The sequence below is a fragment of the Podarcis raffonei genome, chromosome 2 (genome assembly GCF_027172205.1).
Source record: "Podarcis raffonei isolate rPodRaf1 chromosome 2, rPodRaf1.pri, whole genome shotgun sequence".
Taxonomy (NCBI): domain Eukaryota; kingdom Metazoa; phylum Chordata; class Lepidosauria; order Squamata; family Lacertidae; genus Podarcis; species Podarcis raffonei.
Genome location: NC_070603.1, coordinates 111,652,405 through 111,665,227, shown reverse-complemented (window position 1 = coordinate 111,665,227; position 12,823 = coordinate 111,652,405). Strand labels below are relative to the sequence as shown.

The 12,823-nt window shown below is 50.1% G+C and overlaps 1 protein-coding gene across 4 annotated transcripts in view; it reads left to right on the top strand.

Moving 5' to 3' along the window:
- DDR1 (discoidin domain receptor tyrosine kinase 1) overlaps nt 1–12,823 on the top strand; it is a 106,966-nt gene that overhangs the window by 23,286 nt on the left and 70,857 nt on the right. Inside the window, exon 1 of one of the 4 annotated variants that reach the window (XM_053378644.1) lies at nt 10,302–10,576. The exons of 1 other annotated variant lie outside the window; for it this stretch is intronic. The gene's annotated coding sequence lies outside the window, so the exon portion shown is untranslated. Of the gene's footprint in view, nt 1–10,301; nt 10,717–12,823 lie in introns of those variants that run through there. 2 more of the 4 variants (XM_053378643.1, XM_053378646.1) reach the window with 2 other exon arrangements.

The following is a 12,823-nucleotide window of genomic DNA, read 5'->3' as shown; positions in this document are numbered from 1 at the left end:
CCCTCAGCCCGTCAGCCCCGAATCTGGCCAAGAGGCAGCCTGTCCCACTCTGTCTCAGGGTCCAGGAAGGGCAGGCAGCAGGGCACGTTTCCCCTTCCCTGGTGCGACTCTCCATCGGCGCTTAAGCCTGCTCGTCGGAGCACGGTGTAGGGGGAGCGAGAGAAGGGGGTCCTGGGCTGGGAGGGGGGCACCTCAAGGAGCGTCTCCCCTTTGCGGGTCTGGGCACCCTGGAGCAGGACCAGGAGGGGGACCAGGAGAGGGGCGCCGACCCCACGAAGGCTACCCACGATGTGTCTTTGGTAAATGAGCGCACAAAGTCAAAAGTCTTTTACTGGAACAGTAGGTATACATTTTGGTAATACCTAGGTATATATGTATTTTGTTATTCTAGCCTGATCAAAATTATTTATTATTTCATAACAGGTAGATAGTTAAACGTATAGTTAAAGCTATGGTTTTCCCAGTAGTGATGTATGCAAGTGAGAGCTGGACCATAAAGAAGGCCGATTGCCAAAGAATTGATGCTTTTGAATTATGGCACTGGAGGAGACTTGAGAGTCCCATGGACTGCAAGAAGATCAAACCTCTCCATTCTGAAGGAAATCAGCCCTGAGTGCTCACTGGAAGGACAGTTCCTGAAGCTGAGGCTCCAATACTTTGGCCACCTCATGAGAAGAGAAGACTCCCTGGAAAAGACCCTGATGTTGGGAAAGATGGAGGGCACAAGGAGAAGGGGAAGACAGAGGACGAGATGGTTGGACAGTGTTCTCGAAGCTACCAGCGTGAGTTTGACCAAACTGCGGGAGGCAGTGGAAGACAGGAGTGCCTGGCGTGCTCTGGTCCATGGGGTCACGAAGAGTCGGACACGACTAAACAACTAAACAACAACAACAAGATAGTTAAGAGTTTAGGTGGCTTCAGCAGCGGGCGCCTGGCACCCCCCAGAATTTGGCGCCCAGGTGCCCCACACCCCTTGCACCCCTGGGTAAAGACGGCCCTGCTCATCAGACCCGGCCAGCATGGTCAGAGGTCTGGGATGATTGCAGCTGGGCTGTGCAATAACATCTAAAAGGCCACAGTTTCTCCATTCAGGGCTTAATCCATATGATTCCTGACTTTGGGAACCTTTCATTATCAGACTGCTTGTTTGTCTAATGGTGCGTTGTCTCTCCAGCATCTCAGGCAGAGATATTTCCCATCAACTGCTACCTGAATCCTTTTAACAAGAGATGCCAAGATAAGAACCTCGGACATGTACAAAACCACTGAGCTCCCGAGCGATGGTCTCTCCCCAAAGGGGATTAGACTTACTGTTGTTGGATAATCAGATAGGTCTGTTTCTCAGTTCACCTGAACTGGCCCACTTGGAAGAGGCTGGGTCCTGCAAATCTGCTTTGAACCAGCAACAATCTGCACTTGGATCCACCTTTCTGGTTACACTGGCTTGCCACAAACGTTGAGTTGTCCGCTCTCAGAAACCAGAGGCTGGACTTGGTGGCAGCTTTGATCTGACCCTCAGGGCATGCCTTAACGTTTCTCAACCTGAGAAACATAGCTGAACTTCTGCATGGGTATTTTAATCAGGGCCTGGGGCAGGAAACCCAAATGGCACTCCTCCTACTCACAAAGTGCCACCCACACCATGTGCTCTTGTGCGGCTCCTGCCCTTTCCAGTGTGTCTTGCTGTGCAAGAGGACGACCTGTGCTCTGTGTGGCCCAGAGCTATATTTGAAATACACTCTGCTGTCCTTAATGGCATCCGACATAGGAAGCTGTGTTAGAACAAGTCAGGCCACTGGACCATAAACCCCAGTGTTCTCTGTATGCTGACTGGAAGCAGTTCTCCGGGGTTTCAGATAGGAAACCCTTTTCTCATGGACTGGCTGGGGGCAGAGGAGCAGTGGGAGGCACCAGTTGGGCAAACCCCAAGGGAAGAAGCCTCAGAGCCAGAAGATTGGGGGTGGGGACGACGAGTGATCAGAGGGAGAAGAAGAAGAAGACTGGGAGGAGGAGGTGTCAGAAGCTGACAGAGACTTAGTGAGCAGGAAGAGGTGGTGGCGGAGAGCAGTCCAGAAGTGGTAGCTAGAGGAGAGGAGAGGGGCAAAGAGACAGAGATGAGTCAGGCTGCTGAAGAAGCCAGGCGGTCTCCCCCTCCTGCTGTGACCAGCTCCCCTCCCCACTGGCCTCCCAGAACCAGTAGAGGTATGAAGCAGGCTGGAGCAAAGGCAGACGCACCGGCGTAGTCTCAGATTGCTTGGGAAGGCCCCAGGAGAGCAGGAGGCTTAGGCAGTTGTGGGAGGGCAGGGACCTTCAGTCCCTGCAACTGTCTCATAGGGGCAAGTTCTACCAGGACAAATTGCTGTGCCCACTAGGCCTGGCCTCCTGAGTTGACCTTCTTCCCTGGAAGAAAGAGTTCACTGGTGCTGTGTGCTTTATTACTGCTCTGGATTCCCACTTTGCCACTGAGCTACAGCCCTTCCCTTAAGCTAACATGTCACAGAGAAATGCTTCAGAACATTATGCCGATTCAGTGCTGGTCCATGTAGTCTCCAGGATTCCAGGGATGTGTGTCTCTACCAGTCCGACCCGGAGGTGCCGGGAACTGAACTTTGAACCCCCTGCTGGCAAAGTGAGCGCTCAGCCACTGAGCTACGGCCCTTCCTAAGAAACATGGCTTGAGGCAGCCTCCTCCGCTTGCCTCGTGACAGGGCCAGCACATTCCGTTCGCCGCCGCCTCCCAGAGAACGGGAGAATCCTGCTTCCAGAATGCCATGCTGCCTCCCTGAACTATGTGTGTAGACAGGCAGACAGCTCCATTTCCTCTCCCCAGCCCCAAAGGGCTGTGTTGCCCCAGCTGGGCTCCAACTCCCCTCTCAGAAAACCCGTCAACTACCTTCCACGGCTGACCCCACGCTCTTCCTTGAATATTCAGGCCCAGAAAGAGAGTCACCCTGGCCTTCTCCCACTTGCTGGATTCCACCCTTGGGAACCCAGGGGTGTTCCGCCTCCCTGCCTCTCCCCCCCCAACCCGCTGCGTAACCCACATGAAATTCCAGCTTCCTTGTGTCTCCCTATGCCCTCCCAGCTGCTCTCTGAGTCATTTCAGCTAATCCAGCAGGAGACGTCTAGACCTGCCCTGCTCAAGCCTTTGCCGCTATTAAGCAAGCTGTTTAGGGTTGATGTTTTACCTGCCCGGGCCTGCAGCATCCAGTGCCTGGGTGGCAGGCAGGCAGGCAGGCAATCTGAAAAGGACCTGGAGGAGCTCAGAATCTCTCCTTGAGAGCCTATTATTCGAAGGTCATTCCTAGACGTGTCACATGGCAGATCCAGGATTGCATCACCGGGACAGGTTTTGCCTTTGTTTAAAAGCATCCCAGTGGGGAGGGCAGGCTGGATCAGGCCTCTAATGTGGAAGAAGAATTTGGTTAACCCTTTGCACCAGCTCTTTTCTCCAATTTAAATTATGACAAATGCAAAACTGGTCTTAGCTGCAGATGGTAGTGCATATGAGACTCTGGTTCCATCTGCACTATACGTTTAAAGCGGTATGATACCACTTTAAACAGTCGTGGCTTCCTGGGAACTATAGTTTGTTAAGGGCACAGAGAATTGTTGGGAGAGAACTACAGTTCCCAGAGTTCCCTGGGAAGAGGGATTGATAGCTCAGTCAGTAGAGCGTGGGACTTTTGATCTCAGGGTTGTGGGTTCGATCCCCACGTTGGACAAAAGATTCCTGCATTGCAAGGGGTTGGATGAGATGAACTCTTGTGGTCCCTTCTAATTCTACAATTCTATGATTCCATAAAACACTCTGTGAGGGGAATAGGTGCCTCCAAGCAGCTCTCAGTACCCTTAACAACAGCGGAGGAGGAAGCTGCTCAGGGCGGCGTGAGGGCGGGGCGCTCCGTGGGGCCTCCAGAGTCTGCCTGCCTCCTCCCACTCAGCCGCACTACAACTGGGGGGTGGGCAGCGGGTGGACCGTTTGGCCAGCGCGGAGAGATGCGTGGCTCAGGCCTGCTGCAGGCCCTACAGTGAGTGCTGCCCGGCATTTTGTCACCCCCTCAGTGGTGGCACCCGGGGCACCCCCTTTCCTCTGCCCCTGCTTAACAAAGTACAGTTCCCATGATGCTTTGGGGGAAGCCATGGGTGATCATCTAGTCCAGTGTAGTCCAACCAATTGCAATGCAGGAATCTCAGCACGCAGTCTCCCATCCAATTTGGAACCATACCGGACTCTGCTTAGCTTGGCAAACGTTCTAGGTGTTTTCTTGCTGCTACCACTAGGAGGTAAGGGCTGTATTAGTGGTCTGTGGACCTGATTCAGCCCATGGAGCTTTCCCTGGTGAGCTGCCAGTACCTAAATGCTGTTTGGTGGTGGAGGAAGACTGAAGAACACTAGCAGGAGGGCTCAGCACCAGCTGGAACAACAACAACAACAACAACAACAACAACAACAACAACATCCCACCCATCTGACTGGGTTTCCCCAGCCACTCTGGGCAGCTTACACTATGGCACTGAGTTAAATGGGAAAGCTGAGATCACGCTGCCTAATACAGGACTGGAATGAAGAGCGACTCTCCCTTCCTTTGGTTTCCAGCAACATACAATATGCAAAAATGTCTCCCTCCCCTTCGAGTAATATTGTGGTAACACTGAAGAAGAACTGCAGAACAAAACAGAACGAAGCATATATGCTTCAGCCTAACTCCACTTCTAATGCACTGTTATTGCATCACTGAGGTCCAGCTCCCCTCATTGCGAGAAGTGAGGTTACAGGGAACCAGACAGAGGGCCTTCTCGGTAGTGGTGCCCGCCCTGTGGAACGCCCTCCCACCAGATGTCAAGGAAACAAACAAATCTTTTAGAAGACATCTGAAGGCAGCCCTGTTTAAGGAAGTTTTTAATCTTTTATTGTGTTTTTAACATCCTGTTGGGAGCCGTCCAGAGTGGCTGGGGGAAACTCACCCAGATGGGCAGGGAATAAATAAATTGATGATGATGATGAAATGTGGCAAAATGCAGCCACGAAGAGAACCCCTAGTTTGGAAGGGCCCTTTTTCTGTGTCCTTGTGATTCTTGATGTTGCCCAACCTGAACCTGCCCATCAGCACAAAAAACCCTTGCCTGGCTTCTTGACCCATCCCTCAAGGTCTCGGTCTTCTTCTTGTTTACAACAGTCTTTCTGATTCTTGGAAAATCACTGCCCATGTTCTCCTTAATCCTCCTTCATGTGGGGCTACACCTGCCCCGTTCCTTCAGCTTTTCCTCCGGCGTTAATCATGCATTCCAAACCAGCAATCATCTATGTTGCTCTCCTCTGAATCTTTTCCGGTTTTTTAAGGGCCAAATTAGACATGACACAGGAGATCTGTGCAGACAGGACCTCTCTCTCGCCTGATCTTTAATTTAAGAGTAGCTGAGCGGCAGAGAAAAGCACAGACCTTGCTGAAATGCTAACTGCTCCCTTCGTCTTACCCAAATCTTGGGGAATTTACCCAAGCATACATACCAGCAAAAGCACATAAGGAGAGCCGGCTGGATCAGGCCCCATCTAGTCCACCATCCTGTTCACATAGTAGCCAACCAGATGCAACTTCAGGCAGTGCAATTAAAGTGGATTTTGGGTGCTCTGCCTTGTACAACAAACCCATTTTGCCCCCCAAACTGAACTTTTTGCAATAGAGAAAGTAATGGCAAAATGCACCAGAGGTTTTTAATATTTGATGTTCTGGTGTGTTTTTGTAAATTCTGTTGGAAGCTGCGCAGAGTGGCTGGGGCAAACCAATCAGACGGGCTGGATAGCTCAGTTAGTTAGAATTGGTGCTGATGAAGCCAAGGTTGCAGGTTGCATACTCCTGCATTGCAAGCAGTTGGACTAGATGACTCCCAGGGTCCTTTCAAGCTCTACAGTCCTATGATTCCATAATTATTATTACTAGAAAGCATGGGATGGCAATTGCTCGACACATCATCCTATAACCTCCCTGCAAAGCTGTCACGGCAAATGTGCAGTAAATAACCAGTGCTGTCTAAGCTCCTGCAAACTTTGTGCAAAGAGATCAGGGTGAATCCTCAGATAAACTGGTTCTATGGAAGTGTCCTGAGTCCTCTGAACTCTGCGCACATTGGGGCAGGCTTTGAAGTGGACAGCAAACAGCAAACAGTTACTGGGTATTCGGAGACACAAACCGCTCCCTTCCTTTATGCGGTACAGTGGTACCTCAGGTTACAGACTCCACTAACCCAGAAATAGTACCTCAGGTTAAGAACTTTGCCTCAGGATGAGAACAGAAATTGCGTGGCAGCAGCGGAAGGCCCCGTTAGCTAAAGTGGTACCTCAGGTTAAGAACAGTTTCAGGTTAAGAACGGACCTCTGGAACAAATTAAGTTCTTAACCCGAGGTACCACTGTACTAGCATTCCTTACTAGAAATTCCTGGAGCACCCTGGCAGAAACCTCCCTTTCCGCCCCTTAAGAGCTCTCAAAGCAACTGGCAGCATAAAACCATGCAAACAGGATCGTAAAAATAATCAATAGCTCATACATCTCAAGTCGTCATGAAATGCAATAAATAGTCAGCGGTAAAAAAAAAAGCAGTAAAAGCATCCAGCGAGCAAAATAAGACTACCTCAATTCCCATTAGGGAGGCCTTGTGCCATAGTAAGTCATTCTGTTGGTCCCTTTTACTGAGATCATCTGTATGTCAGGCTCTTCATAAGTTCTTAGAAGAAGATTAGACAACATCATGGAGGCAAAGGCTATCGATGACTAACAGCCATGATGGTTACGCTAGAGGCAGTGAGCTTCTGTAGGATGCCCAAATACAGTGGTACCTCGGCTTAAAGACGCTTCAGGTTACAGACTCCACTAACCCAAAAATAGTACCTTGGGTTAAGAACTTTGCTTCAGGATGAGAACAGAAATCGTGTGGTGGTGGCGCAGCGGCAGCGGGAGGCCGCATTAGCTAAAGTGGTACCTCAGGTTAAGAACAGTTTCAGGTTAAGAAAGGACCTCCAGAACGAATTAAGTTCTTATCACGAGGTACCACTGTATCAAAAAGTAAAAACGAGGACAACCTGAAAATTGTTTTTACAAAAATCCCCCCCATCTGTGTTTCATCGATTGACTTGCCTCTAAGATCCAAGACAAAGCACCGCCTTTCAGAAATTACCCCCGGACGTCAACTGCACCTTTGAAATCCCGGTAATGTCTGGGGAAATCTGGACATACGGCAGTCCTAGTTTCTGAATGCCAGAGGGGAAGATGGCTCTTGTGCTCGGGCCCAGCTCGCTGGCTTCTCCCAGGATGCTGAACTAGATGGGTCTCTGGCCTGATTCAGAAAGCTCTTCTCATGTTCTTATGTCAAGGTCAGATAGCAGTGGTGCAGTCAAGGGCATCTGGGTGTCTCTCCTCTCCCACTGCATTATGAGGATCTTTCTCTCCTATTATGGCTATCCAAATCATGAGTCAAAGGGTTCTATTGCCCCAATGTCTTCAAGGCCAGCCCAGCCATGAGGCAAGGTCAGGCGACCGCCTCGGGCAGCAGGATCTGCAGGGGCAGCAGTTCCTGCCTCCAAGAAATGCATTGCCTGCTGCAGCCAACTTCTCTGCCAACTAATCAGGATGAATGCTCAATAAGCACCCATGGAAGCACCCATAGAGTGATATATATTTTTAAAACCCTCTTCCCTAATTTGAACCAGGGCTTCTTGGGCCACATCTGTAGAACCTCTCTCGGTGCTAGGGCACAGCTCTAAAAGATGTGACTTAATTGCAACCGTGCACACGGGAGAAAGTTCTATGGCACCTTATAGACTTACAGATTTATTAGGGCATAAACGTTTGTAGACTAGATCCCACTTCATCTGATGTGTGAAAGCATCTGTCACAATAAATCTGTTCGTTTTTAAGACGCCACAGCCCTTTCTCCCTCTCTCTCCTCTGGTGTGTGTGTTTTGTTGTAACAGATGAACATGGCTACCCTTCTGGTCGTAATAAGAGTGGCTGTGAGAATATGGAGGTGAAGAGGGGGAGGAGATCAGCACCCACCAATTAAGAGCAGGAACCTTCCATGACCTGGCATTTGGTCTCCTCCGCAGCTTTTCCTTGGAAAACCTGGCTGGCTCCTAAGTTCTGCAAAATGTCCCTCCCCCCCCCCTACATAAAATGAAATAAGTCAAGTCCACGTGTATTAATCAGTTTCTCATTCTGGATCATCCATAATCAAAGGGGAAACCTTTGCTGCTGGGAAATGGTTTTCTATTGTCACACTCTGCCCTTGTGCCAGCTTAGCTTTCACTCTCAGCAATTCTGTAATTTCCAGTCTGGAGAGAGGAGGTGCGTTGTGGAAAGCCCACAGGCAGCACAGAAGCAGGATCTAAGTCATTTCTGAAGCCAGGAAATCCTGGGTTTGATAATGGCATGATTCACAAACACACACACCCCCACTGCAATGTCCAGGAAAGTTGTGGACACTATCAAATACCTTGGATAGCCTCTATAGTGTCACATATCTTTCTCAAAACAAATCCTGGTGGTGTGATATTGAGAACTCTTCTCACTCTTCCCTGCTCAGTAATCTTCACTTTTTCAGATCCAACCTACTGTGATCCATGGGGGACCTTCTTCGTCGTCTTCTTCTTCTTCCTTCTCCTCCATATATTTGCACGGTGATAATGTTGCTATTGCAACCTACCTTAGATCAGGTTGCAAACCAGCTGTGCAAGGATGAGGCACCTGTGGGCACTTGTGGGTTCCTCTCCTGACGCACCAGCAAGGTTCGCTGTTGATACCTACTGTGCCCCCTCCCTCTTTAAACTTACCCCACACTGTCAGGGGTGCCAACTTGAATAAAATACTTTTTTTTGGGGGGGGGAGGCTGGTAAGTGCCACTTCTGCACACTGTTGTGCCATGTTAGAAAGCGAGAACTGCTGTGGTGTCACAGTTCTTCAGGATCTTGATGAGTGACCTTGAGCTGCCACTCTCCCTCAGCCTAAAAAGGTAAAGGTAAAGGGACCCCTGACCATTAGGTCCAGTCGTGGACGACTCTGGAGTTGCGGTGCTCATCTCGCTCTATAGGCCGAGGGAGCCGGCTTACAGCTTCCGGGTCATGTGGCCAGCATGACTAAGCCACTTCTGGCAAACCAGAGCAGTGCAAGGAAACGCCGTTTACCTTCCTGCCACAGTGGTACCTATTTATCTACTTGCACTTTGACGTGCTTTCGAACTGCTAGGTTGGCAGGAGCAGGGACCGAGCAATGGGAGCTCATCCCATCGCGGGGATTCGAACCGCCTGATCGGCAAGCCCTAGGCTCTGTGGTTTAGACCACAGCGCCACCCGTGTCCCCTCCCTCAGCCTAGCCTGCCTCAAAAGATTGTTGTGAGGATAAAATTGGGGTAGCCTGAGCTCCTTGGAGGAAGGACAGTGTTGTTTACTCAAAGGAAATAACTATCATTCTATTATACAAAGTTCATTACACATTACTAAATAATAATGATCCCACAACAAATCACCTGTAGTTTAAACAACCACACACATACATGTATTCTCCCACTGTTTATCTCTGCCCGTGTTTTCATTTTCTTCCTCCGTTTCCCACCGTCTCAAATTCTAGATTTATTTCTGCATAATAGAGGGTTGGGCTACAGGACCCTGGGGGATCCCTTCCGACTCTACAATTCTATAAAAGCATCTCCAGCCTATTGTATTTTATTATTATTATTTTTTACAGCGCCACGCATGCCATGGCATAGCAAACAGCTACAATAAAAGAAAAAGATCTGGAACACTGATTGCTGCAGAGAAACTTTCCTCTCCCTCCTGAGCAGGCTGGAGAAGTGGCGCTTTAAGAACACTTGGCTTTATCTTATCTCTCACAAAGAAACCACAGAGAGATCCTTCCCAGGTTGCCCTTTTCTGTCCAGACAAAAAGCCGGAGGGAGGAGAGACCTTTGCCCGGCGACTTTCGGAGCTCAGCTTCGCCTTGGGGTACAGCAGCCCAGGAGGAGCCGCCGCTGCCTCCACCCCACTTCTCTCTCCCTCTCCTCTCTTGCAGGCGCAATCCAAGCGCCACCAAACTAGGCGAGGGGGGCCTCTCTTGGGAGAGAGGGAGAGAGAGAGAGAGAGAGAGAGAGAGAGAGAGAGAGAAAGAAACTGGCCAACAGCTGAGCAAAAAAGGCGTGAGATAATTTCAGAGAGGCTGGCGATGCGAAGCGAGAGGGGGCCGGGCAGGAGAGGTGGGTGTAAAAGAAAGGAAAGGAAAGAGGAGGGAGAGAAGGAGGGAGGGAAGCGCGCGCGTTGCAACGCCTCCTGCGCCAGCCGGCCGCGGGCAGCAGCCGAGTCCCCGCCCCGCCAAGGACGGCCAAGGCGGGGAGGGGAAGAGAGAGAGCGAGCGAGCTATGCAAATCGGGCTGGATGAGATCAGTCGGGAGCAACTGGCTGTGCAACTTCGGAGCAGGACTCTTTTCCCTCGCCAGTTGCAAGGCGGCTCGGCTCCGGCTCGCGCTTTTGCGCACGGCAGACGCGCCTTCTCTCTGCGCCCTGGCTCCCGGCTGGATTATTCCTCTTGCCAAGTGAGCTCCGGAGCTGGAATTTCTATCTTTCTGTCTTGGCGGAGTTAATTCTCTCTTTTCTTTCCGCCGCATTTTACCCGGTTCTGTAACTGGCTGGATTTAAGCGCTGTTTTGAGTTTGAAGAGGAGAATCCAGAAAAGGTAACCCCCCCCAACCTCTCCACTCCCGTGCGCCTTTTCTTTTCCTTCCTTTTGTAACCTTGAGCCAGCGTTGAAAGTGAGACGAACCCGGGCGAGGCAGGAGGAGTCCATAAAGCAATGAAAACAAATTGGGGCTTCTTCCCAGTTCCTGGTCTGGGCTTGGCTTCAAGCCATTATCACCTGCCGCCTGCTTGCTTTGTATACATACGTGTCAAGAGAAGTGGATTTGGGGCGTAGCGGGGTCTTGAGCTTAGGCAGCGTTGGGGCTCCCCATCGCTTAGCAACAGAAGCTCCTCGGCGTCCGGTTTAACCCTTGGAACGTGCGAAGAAGAGAGTGTCCCTGACCATGGGCAGAGTGCCTTTCCCTCACCGTTAAGGGCTGCGGCAGACATCGCGAATAGGCTGCGCTTTTGTGTGGCAATTAGCATGCAACCCAACTCGTCCTACCCGCAATTGTGTGCACCGCTGAATGCGCAGTGACTCGCACATGTATAATATGTTCCCCCGCTTTCAGTTGTACACTGCTCTTGAGCTCTTTCGGAAGAGGGTCGGCAGTGTGGTGTAGTGGTTAGAGTGTGGGACTAGGCTCTGAGCTGCACCTGTTCATGTTGTTGGGGGATTTGCACAAAGAGAGCCGGTGTGTTGGAGTGGTTAGAGTGTTGGTCTTGGACTTGGGGAACCAGGGTTTGAGTCCACCTGCCTCACAGGGTTGTTGTAAGGAAGACATGGAGAGAGGAGAACCATGTTCGCAGCCTTGAAGAAAAGGTGGGAGGAAAATACATACTGAAATCGCTGTTGGTATTAGTGTACAGATATATACAGTGGTACCTCGGGTTAAGTACTTAATTCATTCCGGAGGTCTGTACTTAACCTGAAACTGTTCTTAACCTGAAGCACTACTTTAGCTAATGGGGCCTCCTGCTGCCACCGTGCCGCCGCTGCACAATTTCTGTTCTCATCCTGAAGCAAAGTTCTTAACCTGAAGCACTATTTCTGGGTTAGCAGAGTCTGTAACCTGAAGTGTATGTAACCCGAGGTACCACTGTATTTACATCTAACCACAGATGATTCAGAGATTGCACTCCAGTTTGTGGGTGTGAGTGCTTTCTGTATGGAAGGGTTTTTTATTATTATTATTATTATTATTACTACCTGTGAAACATCCCAAGGCAACCCCAGCCAGATTCTCTTCCCCCTGCCCCCCTGGTTTTCTGGGATTAGGGGAAAACAGGTTTCCAAACACCCCCTGCCCAGTACCCTTTATCTGAGACGTGGTGTCATTTCTGACCTGTGTTTCCCACAATGTGCATCTTGTAAAAAACGAGATCAGATTCCACCCTTTGATTGATTTCCCTCTTCCCCGCCCCTTTCATCTGGCTTTTCTGACCAAGAGGCTTTACGGCCAGGGGCATGAAACTCCAGCATGTGCAAAGTTGCCTTTCGTTTCCCATTTTTCAGCCGTGACGCCAGCTGCTTTTCGAAAGGCAGGTGGGTTTTGAGCTTTCCTGCTGCTTGCCGATGGATGAACAGCTCTTAACCTTTCTCTCTGGTTCCACGCAGGGGAAAAGAAGTGGCTCTCTTTAGGTTTGGGCATCCGAGAAATGCCAGGATTCTAACAGCGACAAATAATTCCGTGGCGTTTTAATACAGCAACCGTGGACTTGAGTTTAGAAATCAAGACTATTACTATAACGCACCAGGGTTGCAATGCTAGAGATTTATTATGGTGATTATTCAGGGAGAGCACTCTTGAGCGCTTAGGAAGAGCACTGTGGGTACAGACAAGCATTATTATTTTTATTAACAGGGTTGGTGTTCATCACAACAAGGCAGATTTCTGATGTTTTTAAACCACCTTGTCCTGTAATCACCATGTTTAATGAGGCAGCAGCAATAGTAGCCAGAAGCCCCACATGGTCCAAAAGGGGGTTCAAACCGCCAGTGGGGATATTGGCTTGTATCCAACGTTTGTCATACTCAGTGTTCGAAATTCGCCAGGCACGTTTTGCAAGTGGCACGGGTCCAATTGCAACTGCATGGAGATCTGTGGATGCCAGGTTGGCAACGGGCATCTCCATCTGGCTGGTCCCTCCAGTTTTCTTAAGCA